The 20,567-nt window shown below is 42.0% G+C and overlaps 1 protein-coding gene across 1 annotated transcript in view; it reads right to left on the minus strand.

The window, feature by feature from the left end:
* Window positions 1-20,567, minus strand: part of PSMD4 (proteasome 26S subunit ubiquitin receptor, non-ATPase 4) — a gene marked incomplete in the record, with an annotated part of 713,008 nt that overhangs the window by 75,969 nt on the left and 616,472 nt on the right.

Here is a 20,567-nt window from a genome sequence, read left to right on the forward strand (position 1 = left end):
ATTCTGGAGTAAAACTCCTTCCCCCTTTGGGAAACTGGGACTTCCTGAATAGTTCTGAGTCAAGAGACTTCAAAGCACCCCTGGAAAGAAAGAGAGCTGTTCCTAAGGGGGCTGAGGAATGCCCATAAAAGGGGGAAGAGATTTCCAGACCATGAAATACCCTAGGCAGATAATGGGCAGAACCCAGGAATCCTGACCAATCTTTAACCAAGAAGAATGTGGCTCAGAACAACAGTATAGTCAGACAGAACCTGGTTTATTAGGAAAGGGAGACTTCTGTGGCTAACTAGCAGGAGGAGCCCTCTTCCTGGGGGAGGGGGGGGAATGGCTACGAACAAAGGCTGGCTTATTGGGGTAATTTCTCTGAAATTTAGTCATAGAAGAAACAAAAGCATGAATTAAGTTCCTGCAAGATCTTGCCCCTTATCCTTAAGAAACTTGAATCAGCATCAGCTTCACCAAATAAGTGTTTGTAGTCCAGAGGTGCATCCATCAACTTAGCCTTATCATCATAAAGCAAAGGTTGAAGCTTAAGCTAGGAAAATCTCCTCATCACAGAACCAAAGGAAGCAGCATCTGCTGCATCATAACTACACTTAATGGAATGGCAAGCCACTTGGGATGAAGTCCCAAACAGAGAAAGAGCAAAAGTCTTCCCTTCAGATTCTGGGAGATCAGAAAATACCAGACAGGCCGGGGAAAAAAAAAAAGAGAGATAAATGATAGCCCTAAAAGCAAAAGGTAGCAGAGATACAAGCCTTCTTACCTAGCCTTTCCATAGTTCTGCTGTCTTTATCAGAAGGAAGTAACTTAGCAGAAGGCAGCAACTGATATGGCTTGTCAGATAACACAGAAGGCTCAGTAAAAGGACACCTATATAGAAATTTGTAGTCCTCAGCCATCCTATAAAACCCTATCAGGTTTCTTGGGGACAGGGAGCTGGGATTCAAAAGCCTTAGATGCAGTAGAAAAAGCATGCAACAAAGCAGCTAAAACAGGAGGAACAGAAGATCTAGGAGAATCCATTTGCAGGAGCTCTTAACACCTCTTTTGTACCTCAGAAACCTGGGGAAAATCCCATTTAAACTCCATCATTCTGGAGATTGAATCCTCAGAAGAAATATCCTCAAAAAAAGAGAGTGTCAAGACTAGCAGATTCCTCTTCCTCATACCCATAGTCTAAAGGAGAGGGGATCTGAGATAAGTATGTGATTCCTCATCTGATTCTCCCTCCTCCTCAAAGGAATCCCAATTCCTGGGTCTTTTAAGTTGAGTGGAAGACCAAGAGAGATGGAACAGAGACTCCATGAAGAGGTTTCAAAGCATTAAACACCCCCCCCCCCCCCCCGAGTGAAATTCTGATATTCACTCTGCAGGTCCTTAGGAGCTGGAGAAATATGCTTAATCTTTTGCTTCTTCTTCAAGAGGATGTCTGCCTTATAAAACTTAGAAGGCCCCAACCCTGGACAGCATTTATAATACTAGTCAGAACTTCCTCCCTGACCAAAATCTGAGGAGCACCCCTAAAGCCCCTAAGAAATAATCCGACATAAATGCCACCTGAACTTCTGAAGCAGATGTCTGCAAGGCTTCCAAGGACATGCGCAAGGTTTTATCCACTCCAGTATCTGAAACGCTCACGGCAGAAGAATACAATGGCAGAGTCTGTGATCCTCCAGGCTTTCACTAGTCTCGGGACAGACGTCTAGCAGAGGCTGCACAGAAGAAAAATCAGATCTAAACTTCTGGGCTGCCTTCCTCATGGATGGCTGTCCCTCGGAGCGGTAAGTTCCTTCCATCGTGTCTTTAGCTAAAAGCTTACGATGTCAGTTCTCCAAATACAAAGGCAAGGAAGAAAGCAGACTATGGAAAGTCTTAGTAACAAAGGCCTGACAAATTGAACAGGACATACGATTGTTGGAAGCAAAGAGACAAAATAAGCACTGCTTGTAATGGTCTTTATGGGTATTCCATCTCCCACACTGGCATTTACCCATCTTGGGTAACATGAAACCCTACAAGCAACATTACGGAAAAAAAAAGAAGATAAAAAATACCTCAGTAGAGCACTAATCTGCAATGGCTTGGTGAACCAGCAATGGAATGGACATTCAGACTATTAACAGATGGGATTTGGACTGGCGGCAAAAATGTTCTAAGGATGGTACGTCCAGACGTCACCTTTATACCGTATGCTATGCGATGAGCATTTATGTGACATATGGCATACCTTAAAGCAGCCTAAAGGCTTTGTTATACTGGCCGGACACTGGGCCACCCTTGGCAGGGGATCCCTATTGTAATAAATACTGCAACAGTGAAATGGAAGGACATCAACAGGTGCAAATGCTGAGTGACAAAGACAAAATAAGGGGAGTATCTGAATAATATGCATGACTTTAGAAAGACTGATGTTAAACAACCGTTTTCGATAACTCCAGAGTGAAAAACTTTTAGCATGACTTAGCCAACAAGTAATTGTGCTAAAAGTTCCCAAACTTATTGAGCCTATAACAAGAAAACTAACCAGAGATCCTGTAGAAGTATTAGAGATATTTCAGAAATTGTATGAAAATTTGCATAAAGCAGTGAAATGTGGTAATCAATAGAGAGCATAAATAGAAATATTTATAGAAGACTTAAGTATGCCAAGATAATAGGCAAATGAGGCTCAGCAATTAGCAGTAAAGATAGGAGTACATAAGAAAAAAGTAACATACAATCAAGCAGCAAGAAAGTCTCTCGGAATAGATGGTTTTCCTGTGGAAGTTTGGATGTTAGGAATGAAGAAAGTGATCAGGATCTGGAAGATTTTGTTTAACAGTATTTTAAAAGGAGATGATGCACCAACATCCTGGAAAAAAGCTGTGCCATCTGTAAAACCTAAAGACTGTAAAGACCAATCAGACCTACCTTCGTATAAGCCCAATTCAATTTTAAACAACGATAATGTCTATAATAGCTAAAGAAAATGTCAAAGGTGTTGCCAAAATTGATAAATATGGACAATGTAGTTTTGGGGAGGAGAGGCAAACACTTGACAACATTGACAACAGTGATGATCCAGAGGGAAACAGTGTAAAAAATATCACTGTTGTTAGTGGATCCTGATGCAGAGAAAGCATTCAACAGACTAAACTGGGATTTTATGAATAGAGCAATAGTAGCATTTACATTGTCTGATACAATAAGGTTAATTAGGAGGATATATATAGGGGGATTAGAGACCACAAAAAAAATGTATATGCAGGCAAAATGTGTATCTAGCATTTTAAATACGTTGTGATTTTTCAATGAATATTTAATTGGGGTTTGGACCTATGTATATAAAGTTGGTTGGTTGTACTTGTATTTTGTCCGTTGAAGGCGAATGGCCGAGGTACCAGTGTGTTAAAAGTAAAAAAAAAAAATCAAACAGTTTTGCTGTGTTTCTGCCTCTTTTTTTGTTTTTTAATGCATGTTTCGGTGAAGTATATTTCATTTTGCAATGTCTTTGGATGTGGCAGACGCAGCTCCTGGGGTATTTCGAACCCCAACGGATGTTAATAAGCTATTGTTTGCTGAACTGATTAAGGAACGAGAAGCAAAACTTGCAAATCATGACTTTTGCCAAGCAACTGGTGAGATGGACTAACTTCCAATTTGTTCAACTTGAGTGTCTGATGATTAAAGAACTGAACCTTTACTATGATACCAAGCTACTTGAAAAGTATACTAGTATGAAAGTGACACCGAGGGGTTTAAGAATTGATAAGTTGCCGGCCAGTAACTTCACGAAAGATGAGCAGGATCTCTTGCATGAATGGAGGCAAGTTTCAACTGATTGCACCTTAGGGTGGATTCGTGTGCTGATAAAAAGGAATAATAGGAATAGTGGGAAGCTTCAACAACAAATCGATCTGCAGCAGAAACTGTGCCCCTCCACTTCTGGTGAGTCTTTTTCTAAGAAAACAAATGAGCTGAATAGCAAATTGGGCGATTATGAATCGGAGGTAACAGACAGAAAGAAAAAGCTCCTCCTACGTGATTTAAATGATTTTGGCAATGGTTTGGTCTTCAGCTGGCAGCATAATTCTCGGTCGTTGAAAAATAGGAGGAAAGGTGGTCGTACGTCAACATTTCGTGATTCTTCAGCCTTGTCACTAGACATTTCCTCTAAAAAAAGTGTTTCCTTTGAAAATATTGATGGTGAAACTGTGCTGGATTCCTCGCAACTACAAGTTAATGAGAATGTGGCAGCTGGGACAAATGTTCAACAGCAGGGAAAGCTGAGAAAGAGTCGTTACAAGGGGAAGGAGGATTGCCAAGTTTGTTATGTGGAAATTATGTTACCAGCTGTCTAAATGAAGGAACTTTGTGCTCGCCTTTTGGTTTGTGTAATGAGGGACAGATTGCTTCTGCGGAAGCGGCAGTTGATGCTGAACTGGACTCTCTTGTTTTTACTAATGTAAGTAATGGAAGTGCGTCTCAGGAACCAGATGCTTTAAAAATAGTTAATTTATCTGATATGCAATTATTTAGCTCAGCTATTTCTTTGCTAATGAAGGGGACAAAATGTGTGCCTTTTAAGGTGCCTTCATTAGCTGATGTATTAATTGAAGCTAAAAAGTTTTGTAGAAAATTGCATCTTATTGTAGTTTTTGGTAAAGATAAAGATGTTAATAATGAAGCTAACTTGAATGGGGATGATTCGCTTCTGAATGTTTCTATTTATGACATCCCTGGTGATGAAGAATAAGAAGTTATTTACTAACCATAATGTTCCATCTGAGTAGGTAAACTTCATTTGTCAGCAACCTATGGGAATCGGATCTGACCTCGGATCCGAGCCGGCAGTTTTCAACAGGTTTAGATCCGAGCTCCAAGCTCCTCCCCCTACCCACAATCCTTTGCAAACCCTCACTGACCTCAGATCAATTTGCCCAACAGCAGAGACGGCTATAAAACTATCATTCTCAAGATAAGTGGGTAAACCCCATAGACCTGAGTATGAAGACATTCACAAGTGAGGGGGCAGGAGGGAGGGACGGTTGCTGACAAATGAAGTTTACCTACTCAGATGGAACGTTATGGTGAGTACATAACTTCTTAATCTGAAGTAGTTAACTTCATTTGTGCAGCAACCTATGGGACAGAGTCCCCAGCTACCTGAATCTTGGGTGGCCTTCATGGAAGGATGTTCTGGAGCACTGCAGAGCGAAAGGATGCTCTCCCTCTGGAGATAATGTCCAATTTATAGTGACTGATAAAGGTACGAGATGAGGCCCAAGTGGCTGCCGAGCAAATATCATCCAAAGACACTCTAGCTCTAAAAGCCGCAGAGGTAGACATAGAACGAGTAGAGTGGGCATGGACTCCCTGAGGTGTGGGCCTGCCCAAACTTTCATATGCTAAAAGGATACACTGTGAAATCCATCTAGACAGGGTGACTTTAGACACAGATTTACCCAAGTTAAATTTGGCAAAGGAGACGAACAACTGGTCGGATTTCCTATGACCAGATGTCCTGTGGATGTAGAAGCGAAGTTGTCTATGCACATCCAATAAGTGTAATTTGTACTCCCCTTTGTTATGGTGATTAGGAAAAAAGACTGGCAGGTTGATGGACTGGTTAATATTAGACTCAGAGGCAACCTTGGGAAGAAAGGAGGGATTGGGTCCTGAGGCAAACTCTATCCTTGTGAAATGTCAAGTATGGGGGTTTTACACAGAGAGCCTGTAGTTCAGAGACCCTTCGAGCCGAGGTGATAGCGACAAGAAAGGCCATTTTCCATGACAAGAATTTAAGATCTACTGTAGCTGCAGGTTCAAACTTGGGAGCTGTCAAGGCCTGAAGCACCAGCGTTAAATCCCAAGGAGGGACTACATCCTTCACTGGAGGTCTGAGCAGAAAGGTGCCCTTCAAAAAGTTCTTGCACAATTTCGTGGTGATCACAGGGCCCAGTTCATTTCCCACGTGATAATGAGAGAGAGCTGCTAGTTGAACCCGGACTGTGGAGGAGCTAGCCCCCTGATGGAACAGTCCTGACAGAAAGTCTAATACAGCGGGCAAGGGAGCTGTAAAAGGATCCAAATTTTTGCGTTCCGCCCAAATGGAGAAACGTTTCCATTTGCTGCTATAGATCTTTCTAGTAGAAGGCTTGTGCGCTGCTACTAGAATAGTTTTAACTTGGGAAGAGATACCGGGAGTCCTAGCTACGAGTGGAACTGGAGCAGCCAAGCTGTGAGCTTGAAGTTGTCCAGGTTCGGGACTGGGAGATCTAGGGTGTGGGATATTAGATCCGAACTGGGATCCAGAATCCAAGGAGGAGTCACCAGATGAGACCAAAGGTAAGGGAACCAGGTTTGACAAGGCCAAAATGGGGCAATGAGGATAATCCTGCTCCCCAACCGACTGGCTTTCTAAAGAAACTTCAGCATCAGGGGAAGAAGAGGGTAAGCATAAAGAAGACCGGGAGGCCAAGCATGCACCCGAGCATCTCTCTGAGGTTCCCCGGAGGGGGAAATGAGAGCGAAGCAGTCGTAACATTTTGTGTTCAAGGGAGAGGCAAAGAGATCGCAACAGGGTTGACCCCATTTGGCGAAAATCCGATTCGCTATCTCGGGATTAAGAGACCACTCATATGGTGGCGAAAATCCGATTTGCTATCTCGGGATTCAGAGACCACTCATATGGTAACAGGATGGTGCAACTTAGTTGGTCTGCTAGGATGTTGGACCGTCCCGGAATGTGCGTTGCTATGAGAAAGCGGTTGGTGGAGATCGCCCATTCCCACACCCTCATGGCCTCTCGGCAGAGTGGGTAAGACCTGGTTCCCCCCTGTTTGTTGATGTACCAGACAACTGACATTGCCCGTCTGAATCGTAATCTTTCCTACAGGAAGAAAGTCCTGAAGTGCTTGCAACGCTAACAGCACTGCCCTCATCTCTAGGACGCTGACATGGAGTAAGGTCTCCGTGAGGTCCCACGTGCCTTGGACTGTCCTGCCCGAACAATGCCCCCCCCCCCACCTAAGGCGGGAGGCGTCCGTGGTCACCGTGGCTAGTGGAGGGGTCATAGAAAAGGGGCGTCCTTGCTGGAGGTCCGGGGATTGGAGCCACCATAGGCGGGCCCCTCTTGCAAGCCCTGCTGAAAGGAACGGGGTGGCTCAGAGGATAGTGAAGAAAGAACCACTGCACCTGAAGGGTCCATTGTAAGACCCTCATGTTCAAACGTGCCATTGGCAATAGGTTGATTGCTGCCACCATCGAGCCAAGAGCCCTCAGGAACAATTCTGCCGGGGGAGCTGGAGATTGCAGAATGGCTTGCACGTGTAGCCTCAGGGTTAGTAGCCAGTCTGTGGTCAAGAAACCTAGGAGTTTGTTCGTGTCTAATCTGGCCCCTATGAAGTCTATGGTCTGAGTCGGAATAAGAGACTACTTCTCTATGTTGATAGTGATTCCCCAGCTGGGGAGCTAGACGAAGAAAGCAGTTTCTGGCTGCACAGAGTAGATGCCTTGTCGGGGCGGTCAGGAGCCAGTCGTCCAGGTACAGGAAGACCTGAATTCCCTGGAACCTCAGGTGGGCCGCTATTACTGCTAACACTTTGGTGAACACCCTGGGGGCTGTGGTGAGACTAAAGGGGAGGACCCTGAATTGGAAATGTCTGGCTCCTAGCCGGAAGCGGAGGAACCTCCTGGATCGCCTATCCATCAGAATGTAGTAGTACGCATCCTTGAGGTCTGTAGAGCACATCCAATCATTCTCCCGTAAAAGGGGGAGAATGGATTGAAGAGTGACCATACGGAACTTCTCTTTGGTTACTGACAGATTCAGGGAAGCGAGGTCGAGGAATGGTCTTAAGTCCCCCCTCTTTTCTGGCACCAAGAAGAACCTGGAGTAAAACCCGGACCCACACTGGTCTGGGGGGACATGTTGGATGGCTCTTTTTTCCAGCAGATGTTGGATTTCCACTGCTGCGGTCTCCCTCCGATCGGGTGGGACATCGGGGAGGTATCTGGGGCTGCGTGGGTAATGAGAAAAGGGAATCCGATATCCTCTGGATATGATGCGAAGCACCCAGCGGTCTGTCGTGATGCACTCCCAAGCTGCTGGGTGCTTCGAGAAACGCCCCCCGACTGCCTCCAGTGTGGAGCAGTCTGGCAACCCCTCAGGGGTGTTGCGTGGGTTGGTCCGAGAAGGGTTCTCTGGATCCAAAGTTCCGCGGGCCCCCTCTGTCTCTAGGGCGGCGTCTACCCTGCCCTCCTCTGCCGCGGAAGGGCTGGGAGTCCGGAGCGGGACGGGACTGTTGCTACTTCCGGAACCACATCATCTTCTGTCCCTTTTGGTTCTTAGAGAAGGACCTCTGGGGAGCAGAGAAGCGGACTCAGACAGCAGACGTCTTCCTGTCCTTTTCGCTCTGGACCAAAGTATCTTGCACGGTTTTACCAAAGAGGGCAGAACCATCAAAAGGGGCATTAGCGAAAGACGCCTTAAAGGGTCCCGCAAAATCACAGTGCTGGAGCCAGGCCTGACGTCTCATAATGAGGCCCGCTCCGCTGGCTCTAGCGGCTCCTTCTGTGGCATGAGACAGTAGCTACATAGAGGTGTTAGATATGGATCGTAGAGTGGCCATCCGGGTGGAGTGCAATTGTTTGTCCTCCGCCATGGACTCGGGGGGGGGGGGTGACGCAGCCTTCTCTTTCATAAGGTCCCGCTGCAGTCGGAGCACATGTGACCTCACAGAGAAGGTAGCCGAACTAAGCACCTGCTTCCCTAGGCGGTCCATCGACCGAGACTCCTTGCTCGGGAGATGAACCAAGGGACTCTCCTGAGCAAGTTCCCTCTTGGTGGCCACCGCCACCAACATGGCATCTACAGGGGGGCCTTTGCTCCAGTGGGATTTGTCGGACGGTGGGCTGAGAATCTTGTCCAAGCGCTTGGGGACTGGCTCCACAGTGTCCGGCTCCTTCCACGCCCTGGTAATAATCAAGTCTACCAGGGGGTCGGCCGGAGGTGACACCCAAGAGGTAGACGGGCCTGCTTCAAACGCCTCCAGGAACACTGATTCGTCCGAGGTAGGCTTTGAGGCAGACCACCCCCCCCTTATTCTGAGCATCTCCATGATGTCACCAAACGAGTCATCTTCAGGGGGTGATCTTGGGGAGCCTTCGCCTTCCTCCAAATCCATGTCCTCAGTCAAGGACTTGGGGGAGTCCAAGTGCCTCCTCGTGCACCTTCTCTTGTGAGGAACCTCCTTGGGGGGGGCTGTCCGAGGAGGTCTCACCAGCAACGTCTTGTTCCAATGGAACTACCTGGGACGTCAGAGCAGGCTGTCCCTGGGGCCGGGTGATGGAAGTCGGACCCAACTGAGAAGGAGTTCAGGGTGGAGCCGTGGCAAGGGCCGGGGGCCTGGAATCCCTCGACAGAGCCCTCTCCACCACGTCAAATGCAGAGGGAGAGCTGCTCTCTCTGGAATCCGAGAGCAGACCCTCCCTCGGATCCGACGGACGGATCAGAGCCAGCGCCGAAGCGATCGGATCCGACAGACCAGCATGCTCCGACCTGGACATGGACGGAGCCGAAGACATACCGACACCGCTGGATCCGAAGCTCAGCCCTCGGCTCCGAGAGCTCGGATCCGAAGAAAATCGACCCGACAGACTTGAGGGAAGTGTCGGCGCCGAAGTACCAGAGACTATCGGCGCCGACACCCCCGGCTTCAAGGCTGCCCGGCTCCGAAGACTCCGAACCCAGGAAACGGGACGGAGAAGGAGCTATCGGGGCAAAGAAGGGGGTCGAGCTCCCTCCGGGGGGGGGGGGGGGAGTCAGGAGCACTCCCATCTGCAGTTGGGCCTGGAGGAATCTTATCATCTGGTCCAAATCTGCATCGGTGAGACTTAGGATAGATCTCGATGAGGCCACCGAGGCGGGGCGGGAGTGTCGCCTTGATGACCTCGACGGAGATCGGGTCCCCTCCTCCTCAAGACCCAGTGAAAAGCACGGGGACCGGATCCAAGAAGGAGGAGACCCAGAAGTCCTGGAGGGAGAAGCCCGCTTAGTCGGGAGGGGCCGAAGCGGAGGCCTCGGCCTGCCACTTGTGGTGCTTCTCCTCCTTCCTTTCTTTCCTAGCCTCCCTCTCCTCCGGGCCTAAGGCGGGAGGTTGATTCCCGGCCGGGGGGAGGGAAGCAGGAGTGGCAGCCCCACAGCGGGAGCCACGGGAAGACCGGAGGTAGAAGCAGAGTCCGGGGGCAGAAGACCCACCAGAATCAGCTTAGACATCTGGTCCTTGAGTGCCCTGGGGTTGAACGCTGCACAGATGGTACAACCAGAGGACAGGTGCTCAACCCCAAGGCACAATACACACTGAGTGTGGCCATCCGCTGGGGACAGCTTATGGCCACACTCGGTGCACTTAGAAAACACTAAACTTTGGGGCCTCAGACATACTAGAAGGTAAAAACCACACACACTAGGCCCCAAACACACAACCCTGACGGAACCATGAAGGAAGGGGGAGGTTAGAATATGGAACAAAATAAATTAAACTAAGATAGTTCAAAGGGATAAGGGACCTGAAAAAACACAGCCACACCAAGAGTTAAGGAAAAAGGGGTAGAAAAGTTAAATTTTCTCACAAAATGGACGAAAAACACCTGGAACTCGGGATCAAGCTGCTGAAGTAAACTGCGGCAAACTAGATCTGAGATCAGTCAGGGTTGGCAGGGGATTATGGGTAGGAGGAGGAGCTTGGAGCTCGGATCTAAAGCTGTTGAAAACTGCCAGATCGGATCCGAGGTCGGATTCGATTCCCATAGGTTGCTGCACAAATGAAGTTAACTACTTCAGATAATAGGTTTGTTCCTGACTTGAACTGTGATGTTTTTTTAAATGATGATTCTATTTCTGATGGTGGTGGTTTTTCCATTGGCTATGAGAAATTGCTGGTTCCCCATTTACCTAATGTAAGTAATTTCATGCCACCTAAGCTTTCATCTGCTGTAACTCTATTTGAACAAATGTTTTATAGGATAATTGAACATGACTATCGAATGTTTGTTAAAGATAAAAAAAACTTTTAATATCACTAAATGTGAGTGGGAAAGTTTGAATGTGTTGAGGGCAAAACTGAGTGATTATGTGTTTAGGCAGGCAGACAAAGGGGGTAAATTGGGTTCTTATGAATAAGCAAGAATATAAGAAAATGGCTTGTGATGTATTGGATGCTAGTGAAGACTATATCAAACTTAATCACAACCCAGTGAATGAATATAATGCTGAATTGCTTGAGATTTTGGAAAGAGGAGAGCGTTTGGGCTTTCTAACTAAGGAAAATGTTAAAAAATTGTATATTGTAAAGCCTGTTGATCCAATTTGTCATGTGCTGCCTAAAATACATAAGAGCTTAAGCAAACCACCTGGTAGGCCCATCATTTCTGGGGTAGGTTCATACTTACAAAATGTAGGTCTGTTTTTGGATTCTTTATTGAAAACATATTTAAGTAAAGTACCTGCCCATGTTAAAAATCCTGTGGAATTATGCAAGTTATTTAATACAGTGGAATGGTATGATGATTGTTGTTGAGTTGCTTTTGATGTAAATTCACTTTACACCAACATTCAGACTAAATGGGGTCTTGATGTCATTTGGAATATCATGGGGGATGGGCCTAAACCTGGTTTTGTTATTCGGTTGCTTGAATTTTGCCTTACTCACAATTATTTTAAATTTGATGGTGATGTGTTTTTGCAACATAAAGGTACAGTGATGGGGGCTTCTTATGCTCCAACGTATGCAATTTTGTATATGGGATATTTTGAAAAATTGTTCATCGATAGTACTGATTTTTTTTTAAGAAGCACGAATTGATTTACAAGCGATTTACAGATGACCTTATTTTTCTGTGTAGGGGTAATGCCAGTGAATTTGATCATTTTTTTTTAATTAGTTAAATTCAAATAGTCATGGTTTAAGGTTTTCTATGAAAAAATGTGATTCTTGCATTCAATTTTTGGATGTAGTACTATATGTGGACGGTTGGAGGAAAATTCAATATAGACCGTTCAGGAAGGATACATCAGTTAACAATTTTCTGCATGCGGATAGTATGCATCCTCCCCACTTGTTAAAATCATTGCCCTTGGAGGAATTTAAGCGCATTTGCAGAAACACCTTTGAAGTGAGGTTTAAAAATAAATTTGTAAGGGAAGCTAATGACAGGCTGGTTAAGCGAGGTTACAAGGTTGAGCATTTAAATCAGGCGTTAAATGAGGCATTGGAAATAAAATCTGGTAAAAAAGCTATGAGTAGCTATAAAGTAGTTATAAGGATTCGGCTGCCAATGCCGGTGATGATAAAATGCTCTTCCTTGTTTTTGGTTATTCTGTTTTTTCAGAGACAATGAGAAGAGTGCTTTTGGACCTTTGGTATATAGTTTGTGAAGATGCTACAGTTGGTAATTTGTTTCCAGAGTATGTTAGATTTTCACATGGGAGATATGCCAACTTAAAGGAATTATTGAATATGCCCTTAACTAAAGGCCCAGATGCTGATGTGGGTGTTTCTGCTTGTAGACGCTGTAAGGTTTGCAATTTTATCAAAAACATCTCTGGTACATTTAGAAATTGTAGAAAAATTTTTGTAGGGGTAATTTTGGTTGTAATTCTTGTGGTGTAGTTTTTATTGTGGGGTGTGGATGTGTAAATGTAAAATGGTATATTGGTCAAACAAAAAGAGCAGTAAAAGTTAGGATCATGGAACATTTGAGGGATATCAGTAATATAAATTTCAAAAGTCCAGTTGCTGAACACTTTGTGAATATCCATGGGGGGAGCAGTAGTTCCTTTTTCTTTAGTACTCTGGCACAACCTGCATTAGTTAGGGGGGTGCTGTGGTGAGAAGATTGAATGAGTTGGAAAGTAAGTTCATTCTCAAGTACGGGACCTTATTTCCTAGGGGTCTCAATCTTGAGGTTAATTATATGAAAATAATTTTTAGTAAATTTACTTTTCTTATTATTTATAAATATTTGAATTGATAAAATTTGCATCGTCATGTTTTCTGGTTTAATATATATATATATATATATATATATATATATATATATATATATATGTGTGTGTGTGCGTGTGTGTGTGTGTGTATTTTATATACAAAAGTTTGGTAGAATAGTTCATTAATCAATTTTGAATTAACTATTTAAATGAATTATTTATTAACTATATTTAAATGAATTATTTATAACAAAATGGTTAGGATGGCTGTGTTTGATATCATAAAAGAAAACGTGCATGTATCACTTTAAAAATGTATATGCAGACAAAATGTGTATCTAGCATTTTAAATAAGTTGTGATTTTTCAATATTTAATTGGATTAATTGGGGTTTGGACCTATGTATATAAAGTTGGTTGTTTGTACTTGTATTTTGTCCGTTGAAGGCGAATGGCCGAGGTATCAGTGTGTTAAAATAAAAAGAAAATCAAACAGTGTTGCTCTGTTTCTGCCTCTTTTTTTGTTTTTTAATATATATTTCAGTGAAGTGGTGGAGTTGAAGTATATTTCATTTTGCACTACCTTCATATAGGCCTAATTCAATTTTAAACAATGATAATGTCTATAATAGTTATAAAAAATGTCAAAGTGTTGCCAAAACTGATCAATACGGACAATGCAGTTTTGTGGATTAGAGGCAAACACTTAACAGCGATGATCCAGAGGGAAACTGTAAAAAATACCACTGTTGTTGGACCCTGATGCAGAGAAAGCATTCAACAGACTAAGCTGGGATTTTATGAGTAGAGCAATAGTAGCATTTACATTGTCTGATACAATAAGGTTAATTAGGAGGATATATGGGGGGATTAGAGACAACAATTAAGTGTGAGGGTTCCTCTCTGACCAGTTGTGTCTGAATAGAGGAACCAAGCAGAGGTTTCCTCTTTCTCCTTTGGTATTTGCTTTACACAGAGCCATTAGTAAAGAAAATAAGGGACTCAAAAATTCAAGGATATAACTGGTATGATAATTGAGAAAAGTTGGCTTTATTTGGAGACAATATTTTGTGTCTGATAAAGCCAAAAAAGGACATCTCAGTGTCACAGAACATGTTGAGACAGTTCAAGTCTTTTTTTGGATATATAATTAAATATAAAACAAAAGCTATAGTTGTAAACTATGTCCCCACACATGACTTGGTCCAGCTATACCCATATTATATATATTATTTTATTATATTATACCCATATTATTCCATTCCCCCTCATTTAAACAATGAGATCCTTTATGACTGCAACTCTAAGTATTGTTATCTTCAACCACTATTTTCAATTGAAAAGTATGCCTCTGGCCTCACAGAAGAATGCATGAACTATGTCTATAATCAACTTGTATTGCAACCACAATTTAGTGGATTGTCTATTTTGTTACACCTATAACTTTCTATCTCTATGTACTATGTCTACAATCTTCTTCTATGTAACCTCTATTAGTTGATCATCTACTTGTAATGTCTATTTCTTAATCTGAATTTGTAACTTTGGAGCTTTTCTCCCCGGGACTCCGCTGAAAATGGACACGTATCCAGCCGGACCATCCCGGTTAACAAATGTAAAATAAAATAAAATAAATAAATATATATTTATATGGACACGATTAAACAAAGTATTCTGCAATATGGATTAAAAGGGATTCTGTTATGGCAGCTAAGGATATGTGAGAAAAAACTAAACAAAAGAAAATACAACTGAGAAACTGGAAGCTGGTTTAAAGATATGGATAATAAGATACAAACAGTGAAAATGCTTTTAGTCCCTTGCATATTTTTTAATCAACCGGAGAAGTTGTGGACAATCAACAAAAACCTGACAGATTTATCTGGGAGGGGAAGAGGACCAGGGTCAAGCGGGATTAGTTGATCTTTACAAGAGAACAAAGTGGTTTAAGTATCACCTGATCTGCAGGAATATTTTAGAGCTGTACAGTTGAGGCTCATGTATATAACTCAGAAAGCTATAATTCAAAGTGTAAAGGGCTGATGATGAAATGGGGAATGTTCAAGAAATAAGGAGGAAGCAGGATTTTGCGTGTATATTTTTGGGGAGAATACAACAGCCATACAGAATATTATATTCATAAAGCAGCAGAATGTATTCCAAGAATTAAGCCAACACAAGAAAAGAGAAGAGAGATTTTGCTGATCGGGATGACTGCAATTAGGGTTACACAGAGTGGCCAAGACGAAGCTGAAACTTATTGGAGAAAACTGTCAAAGGAACCAAGGTATATGGAGCAAAACAGGAAGAGGCAAAGACGACATTTCAGCTGTAGGGTACAGACTGCCTTCCCCATCATGTACTGAAAAAGTACGGGCAGACAGAAAGAAATAGGGGAATCTTAAGTGAAAGACTGGCTCAGGTACAGGTTTTAATCTATAACAGAATTGCTGTTAAAAGGGGATAATTGGACGGTGCACTGGTGCAGCAGTAGCACTGTCGCCACACAACAAGAGGTTCTCTGGTTCGATTCTCAGCTGGGGTGCCTTCTGTCTGGAGTCTGCATGTCTTCCCTGCATTCATGTGGGTTTTCTCCGGTTTCCTCCACGTTACAAAGAGATGTGTCTGGAGCATTTCTCCCCAGGCCTCCGCTGAAAATTGGCTCATTCCAAGTTGGACTTTTCCGGTTAACAAATGTAAAAATAAAAATAAATTAGTAGAACATGTAAAAATATTGCACAATAACTGCAGGAATCAATTTGAGGACGTTAGAAAAAATTGAGAAGAGAAATTACAGAAGTAAGCAACTGGAGTATACATGTACGACTCCCAAGTATGCAACAATGTCTAGAAGACTTAGGATTTTTGTTTGGCAGTGTTTGCATAGTTACTTTACACTACAAGCAGACTCCAAAGAATATTTCCTTAGGTAGACAGCACCATTTTTTTTTCAAACACCTCTGTTGAATTATCACTTGGGACAGAGGCAAATTTACATTCATATAAAAGTAATCATACTATAATTAGAATAACCGACATTTTACTTCACTTATATTACTATATATCGTATATACCTAAGAAACATTACATACATTTTTCAATTCCCGCTTTTTTAAACAAGAAACATTTTTATTCAACCATCACTTATATCCAATCATACATTCATACAAATGAAAACAAACCACACCAACACAATCCTAGTTGCAAGCATTTTACATTGCAAACCATACTGACACTCCTAGTTGCAAACATTTTACACCACTTATAATCTACCCAATCTTTTTCAAACATTACACAGCTCATTTAAGTCCTGCCACCTTTTAAAATCCTACTTCTCCCTTGTAGGCATTGTTCCCACAATTCCCATTTTTTTCCTACGTAGTTTGCTCCTAGCCTTTTCTAAAGATCTCAATTCCAGTTGTTTTACCTCTGTTACTATATTCACTACTTCTAATACAGCTGGTTTAGATTTTGATTTCCATTTTCTAGTAACTGCTTTTTGGCAGTCACCATTATTTCACACAGCAAGGCCTTACCATGCCTAGGAAATTCCAATTCTGTATCATAGCTCAGGAAAATCATCTCCCCAGTCAGAGCAATCTGGCCACCCAGGATCTCAGACAGTACATCCCTTAAAGTCTGCCAATTTACCACACTCCCAGAAAATATGTTCTTTCTCATCACACTTCCAACATTTGCTGTCTGCCCAAGGAAAAATTCTCTGGAGTCTACTTGGGGTATAGAAATATCTATGCAAACATTTACAGACAAACATCCTAAATCTTCTAGATTTTGTTGCATATTTGGGAGACAAACATATCATCCTACTGTTTCTTTGTGTGCTGCTTATCCAGTCTCTTCCCAATCTCCTCTGACTGATTCTTACAGTTATGCAATATTTTATATGCTCCACTAATTATTCCTTTTTTTTCATGGCAGCTTCTGTTCTAGATTCCATTAAAAACTCTACCAGTGTTGGTCTTTCATACAGGACCCCCCCTACTTCTTTCTCATTGCATATACTCTGATATCAATCCCTGATAGGGAGGGCAATCTCTAACCTGCAGTCCAAATAAACTATTTCCCTCTGTAGTTATTTGCTCCCAATACCTATCCATAATTGCAGTCATCCCTATTGGCAGAATCTCCTTTCTCCAATTCCGTGTTGGCTTAGTTCTTAGACTACTTTGTGCTACTTTACAGATATAATATTTTGTATGACTATTGTTATTCTCCTTAAAGGCCTGCATCCAAAATCCCAGTCTCTGTTTCTTGAGCTTCCCGTTTCATCATCATCCCTTTCCACTCTGAAATAGTTTTCTGCTTGTGCTATGTATAGGAGTCTTAACTGTGTACCACTTTAAAGTAGGTAAACAGAATCTGCCGCCTTCTACAGGAAGAATTAGCTAATCCCACTTAATTCTTGCAGTCTTCCCCTCCCAAATAAAGTCCTTCAGCTATTTATTAATTACTATCCAAAACTTCTCCTCTGGTTGATAAAAAATATGCCTGACCTCTGTATAAGACTAAAGGAACTAAAAACATTTTAACTTTTTGTATCTTACTATCGATAGCCATATAACAGAGCTTCCATTTTCTCACTGTTTGTATTACCTTTTGTTTACTCTCTCTCCACATATCCTTAATCTGCCACACTGGAATAATTTTTAATTCATACTCCTAAACACTTCATTTTCTCATGTTCCCATAAGCATGGATATTGCTGAACCAATTCATATGTGGGTACATACTTCACTGCTGCTGCCTTTGTTTTAGCTTCATTAATTCTGTAACCTGAAAAGACCTGAAATTGTCTCAGTATGTTCCACAGCACTGTTATGTCCATTCTGGTTTTGTCAAATATAAAATAATGTCATCAGCAAATAGAGACAGCTTTTCTTGACTACCACACCAATTATATCCTTGAATTTCAGAGTCCCTTATTTTCTTTGCCAGTGGTTCTAAATATAATGCAAACAACAAAGAGGAGAGAGGACACTCCTGCCTGGCTCCTCTGCTCAAGCAGAGAAAATCAGAGAGGACCCTTTAATTTTCATCTCCAATCTGAAATGTATCCTTTTGATCAACCTTACAATTTTATCAGGGAATGCAAATACTTCAATTGCTCTGCTCATAAAGTCCCAGCTTACTCTATCAAATGCTTTATCTGCATCAAGAGCCACCAATAACAGTGGTATATTCTTACATTCTGCTTGCCTCTGGATCATCTGTGTTCTGCTAATTTTGTCATGTTTGTCTCCCCTCCACAAAACCCCCACTGATCCACCATCACTTCTGGCATTCTTTTAGCCACTACAGACAAACACTTAACCAGGGGTTAGTACTGAAATGGGCCTGTATGAAACCGAAAATGACGGATCCTTACCCTCTTTAGGCATTACAGCTACTACCACTTTCTTCTAGGATGTTGGTACTTCTCTTAAAATACTGTTAAACAAAACCTTCCAGATCTTTATCAGGTTTTCCCTCCTAGCTTCCAAACTTCCACAGGAATATCATCTATTCCTGGGGACTTACCCACAGACTGGTTATACATCACCATTTTTATCTTGTCGTCTCCTATCCTGTTAGTAAATGAGCCTCCACCTCTAACCTTGGCATATTTAATTCCTCCATACACATTTCCATTTGTACCTTTTCTTGATTTCCATGTTGCTCTGCTTTATAGAGACTTTCATTCAAATTTCTAAAATATTGATAATACTTCTACAGGATCCCTTAGCTTCCTTGTTAATAGGCTCCCTAACCTTGGCGACAGCCCTTTCTACTTTCTGTTGCCTGAGTCATCATGCTAAAAGCTTTTGTGCTCTAGAGTTATCAAAAAACAGATGCTTAACAGCAGTCTTTCTAAACGCATGCATAATATCGAGGTAACCCTTTGTTTTCTGTTTAGCATTATGCAACTGCTCCCTCTCTCATTCTGAGATTCACCCTATTTTGCAACACTTTACCCTGTGTTTTTATTTTAGTTATTATTGGTACACGACCTGTAATAGTTACTGGATGCGTATTAAATGTTCAATTAAATGCAAAAGTTCCTGTGAAATGTAAATTCTGTCTAGCCTAGCCCAGTTTTTTTTTTTTTATCTTTGGGAATATGTAAATTCACTCCTAGCACTGAATTCACATCTTCCATGCCAAATATGTTCATAAGTTTCTTTAACACTCTACTCTTTCTTTGTTATATTTTCCCTTCTGGGCCCCACAGACACATCTTCACTATTGCAAATTAAATTCCAATCCCCACTTATAAGCAATATCCCTTGCTAAAAGCTGATTTCTCCCAGAATTTTCTTAAGCTCCATTATAGCAGTTTCCACTGGAATATAAACACACGCCAGTGTAATCCTCATCCCTTGCCAGTAGCCCTTTAGCACTACAAATCTACAATTACTGTCTTTTTTATCCTCTTCTATTATTACTGGAGCAACTCTTGCGATTAATATAAGTACTCTTCCTTTGCCCAAGGCATTCCTCTGAATAACCATCCTGAAAACCTCTCTATCAAATTCACAAGTTCAGTTCTTTCCAAGCATGTTTCCTGTAGTGAAGCTATTCACACTCTACATTTTTAATATAGTTCACTACTCTTTTGTTTTGTATTCATCTGAGAGACCAATAAAGTTTAAAGACATTATAAAAAGCATCACATTCTTGAGAGATTTCCACATTTTATATTTTTTGTTAAATGTCAAGTTTCAGCTTTTGTGTTGCATACCTGTATTGTCTGGCAGGTTAACCTTTTATACAATTGTTTCTTGTCATCTCCATTTCAGCCTATGTCACATCTTTCTGTTTTATTGAAAACTTTCAAACAAACACACCTCCAATACCCACTAAAACCTATTAACTTAACACACAAAACTATGTACAATTTCAAATACTGAAGTTTTACTCCTCTAACAGGAAGAAATGTTTCAAACTGACAGCCATACATACAGACTCGAGCTAACCTGCAAGAAAGGTTATCCATGTTAAGATCCATGGTACACAGCCTGCGATTCTATTAAGTGATGCCTGACTTAGTCTCATCTTCACAGCACTCTCAGATGGGAAAACAGTTAAATGCTTTCATTAGAAAACATTTTCTCCAAGCCATTTCTCTATCAGTCTGACAGATACAGGAGAACCAGACAAAAATGTTTACTAAAGCCTTACAATATTCAATCTTCTTTTTAGTTTTCTTCAGCAGATCACCAAAGTACCATCACGACTAGGAATAACAAATTATAAGTTGCAGTCCGTTTATTGATCAAATAGTAAGCGCTTTCGGGTTTTAACCAAACCCATCATCAGATATGTAACAAATGACAACACCAGGGCATTTAAATACAAAAAAAGCACCAAAAATACATTTAAAATCTCAGTACATATCATTCTTGTCCACTAGATGGCATTAAAGAAATACATGAATCTTTAGGAAACAAAGAATTACACAGAAAAACAAGAAATAAAATGGATAATAAGAATGCAGTCTGATAGAGGTAGTGGCATAAATGAGAAGATTTCGATCAAGCCGTTCCTCAGAGAGAGACCATTGAAACACTAAACAGAAAAACATATAGTATATAAAT

This window comes from Protopterus annectens, chromosome 8.part0 (assembly GCF_019279795.1).
Source record: "Protopterus annectens isolate FY-2018-M chromosome 8.part0, PAN1.0, whole genome shotgun sequence".
NCBI lineage: Eukaryota > Metazoa > Chordata > Ceratodontiformes > Protopteridae > Protopterus > Protopterus annectens.